A 3,481-nucleotide genomic window follows, 5' to 3' on the forward strand; every position below is an offset into this window, starting at 1 on the left:
TATTGGAGGGCCGCGCGCGGGGGGCGGGGCTTGGCGGGGCGTGTGTGAGTGGGCGGGGCCAAGGTTAGCTAGCGGCTCTGGGCTCTGGGAGGTGAGTAGGAAGGAGGCCTTTGATGAGGATTGTTCGCTTCACAGGAGGCAGGTTCCCCAAACCGCTGTTTCTAAGACCCTGACAGACTTTCATAAATGCATCACACACTTTACTAGATGTCCAAGCCATCCATGTTAACAACAGAGCAATGGCTCTTATTCCAAAGTCCAGAAAATGGCTCCTGAATGGACACTTCATGGCAGATGCTATGCTGGACATATACCGCACACCAGTCACAATTGCACAATTTTCGTGCTCTACAGACTAGGACAAATATATATATATATATAAAATCAAGGGTCATTTATTACACAGCACAATCATCCTGAGACTTGCTGATCCACTCTTTTAAGAATTTTGGAAAGAAAATCAACCTTCCACTAAGTAGGATTAAAAACGGGAAATTTTTCTCCAGGATCAATTGCAATATCAATGTTATATAGCAGATTCCTTGCAAGTGGGGACGAAGGCTCTAATTCAACTCCAAGAGACTTGGAACTTAAGGGTCACTCAAGCACTTCATGAGTTTATGTTCATTAGAAACTGAAACATTCCTTTCTGAAGGGGACGAAGTCCAGAAACTCAGAAAGTCAGTAAATCTGAGAAAGGATGGCAAGGCCCTGCCCCAAGGCTCTATAAAGGGAAGTCAACTGCTTGGAGGAAAGACTCTCCCATTGAACAGCCTGAAAGTTATGTCACTAGAGCTGTCTGCTATGGGCTCTAGCTTCCATGAGTTGTCACCTATGCTGGAGTGGGTGTTCTAGTGATACAGCTGCCATTTAGTCATCTATTGCTCCTGTAAGCAACCCCTTAACTTGCTCTGTAAGTAACCCAATAATCACACTGGCTCACCCAAACTGGCTTTGGTGTAATCATTCATTGGTCTGTTTTCTGTGCTCTATCTGAGGTGAAGACATATATCTTTGTCACCCAGGGAAAAGGTGTCCTATGACAGCCTGTAATCAAGTTTTTGACTTTGCCTCTACAGCTAAATCTTGCTGAAGTCTGGAAGAAACTCTACTGGCACATAGGTGATTGTAAAAAGATATATTCAACTTGAAATTTGAGGTGTTTCTAATTCTAATAAAATATACACATAAAGGATAGCATAAATGTTATTACTCTTCACTTTTAAAAAATTTTTATTTATTTGAAAGAGACAGACACAGAGAGAAAGAGGCAAATAGAGGAAAAGAGATAATGGGTGCATCAGGGCCACCAGCCACTGCAAATGAACTCCAGATGCTTTCACTCCCTTGTGCATCTGGCTAACGTGGGTCCTGGGGAATCAAGCCTCGAACCGGGGTCCTTAGGCTTCACAGGCAAGTGCTTAACCACCAAGCCATCTCTCCAGCCCCATTCTTCACTTTTTAAAAAAAAAAATGTATGTGTGTGTGTGTCACACATTTTTTTTTTTCTATTTGAGAGAGAGAATGGCCACACCAGGGCCTCCAGCCACTGTAAACAAACTCTAGATACATGCACCACCTTGTGCATCTGGTTTACTTGGGTACTGGGAATCAAACCTAAGTCCTTAGACTTCGCAGGCAAGCTTCTTAACTGTTAATCCATCTCTCCAGCCCCACTCTCCACTTTTTGATGGGGGTCGGCCGACTCACTTCAAATGTAAGTTCTTTCATTTTAATTGGAACCTGATATGGAGTCCCTCCAATAATACAACTTGGAATAAAAATGGGAATGAGGTTTTATGTAAATTATGACTTAGTTGCTTGTGTTCATTGCCACATGATTACAGTAGGAAACTGCTACTGGTGAGTAGAGGGTGTTCAGGGCTGGAGACATCCTGAAATGTACAGCAAAACATCATATCTTAAAGAATTGCTCCAGGTCATGAATAAGTTTTGAATGTCTACTCCCACAGTCATGTGGATGGAAAACCAACTTAAAATTGTTCCTAAAACCAAGGCGCATATGTAAACCCAAAGTATCTTTGTAAGGCTTTAAAGGACAGCATTCCAAGAATGAAGCCACTATAGAAGACAAAGACTACTTTTCTGAAATGTATATTAATCTTTTTTTTTAATTTTTTTTGTCTATTTTTTATTTATTTATTATTTGAGAGCGACAGACACAGAGAGAAAGACAGATAGAGGGAGAGAGAGAGAATGGGCGCGCCAGGGCTTCCAGCCTCTGCAAACAAACTCCAGACGCGTGCGCCCCCTTGTGCATCTGGCTAACGTGGGACCTGGGGAACCGAGCCTCGAACCGGGGTCCTTAGGCTTCACAGGCAAGCGCTTAACCGCTAAGCCATCTCTCCAGCCCATATTAATCTTAAAAGATATGAGGGTGGGGAGGGAGCTAATTACCATGGGATATATTTTATAATCATGGAAAATGTTAATAAAAATTTAAAAAAAGATATGAAAGCCACCAATGAATACTAGATATCCTTGGTTTCATATGCAACATATGAAAGGTATTACTGTGTGTTTATTTCATATTTTCAGTTAACATTACCCCGAGCCCTTCAAAGTATTTCAGGTTCTGCTAGGATGCATCTGTATTTGTAAATTCTAATTTTATGGTAAATCTAAACTGGGGTGCACCACTTAATGACCACATTAGGTCTCTGTGAATCAAAGCTGAAGGTGATATTTTATTATGCAATATTTCTATAACAGCTGTGCTTTATGTTACCATTATACCATGGTGATATTTTAAATATGTGTGTAGCTCATTATATCTATGATTCTGATTTCAGGAAAATGGAAAGGGGTTATATAATTTATTCAAAAAGGAGGTCTACACCTGATAAAACCTAACAGCAACTTCATAAAGACTGGTTTTCACTCTTTTGGCTCTACACACGTGAAGTTCGAGATCAAGGCAGAGACACAATATAGAGAAGCATGGTGCCCCAGCCATAGCTGAGCTGCATGTCACCATGTCCTCTCTCTGTTCTCCCACCCAGCACACCCCTCTTCCAGATGGCTGATTCTAGCCATCATCACTCCATCTCCAAATATAGAAAGAAAGGACATACAGCTGTGTTTGAGCAGAACCAAACAAGCAGTGGGCAAATTATCTTGAAACAACACTTGTTAGGCAGAAATCACTGATCTAAATTCCTCCCAACACTAGAAATATGAATGTGGAACCATAATACTTCCTGGAATATTTAACAACTGCCTGTGAATCTTAATGGAGGGAAAAGCCACTAGTAAATATCAGCTGTCCTTGGTTGCATGTACAACACATAAAAGGTATAGTTGCATGTTTATTTCACATGTGTAATTAGCATCAGAGGAGAAAAGGCAATTCAAGGTATTTTAGTAGACACTTTTATGGGGGAGTCTGTTGTTACAATAGTTACGTCTGGAAAATCTCATTCTGGGTCTTTGAAAATGGCATTAATGCCATTTTCTTTGG

Source organism: Jaculus jaculus, chromosome 2, assembly GCF_020740685.1.
Source record: "Jaculus jaculus isolate mJacJac1 chromosome 2, mJacJac1.mat.Y.cur, whole genome shotgun sequence".
Lineage (NCBI taxonomy): Eukaryota > Metazoa > Chordata > Mammalia > Rodentia > Dipodidae > Jaculus > Jaculus jaculus.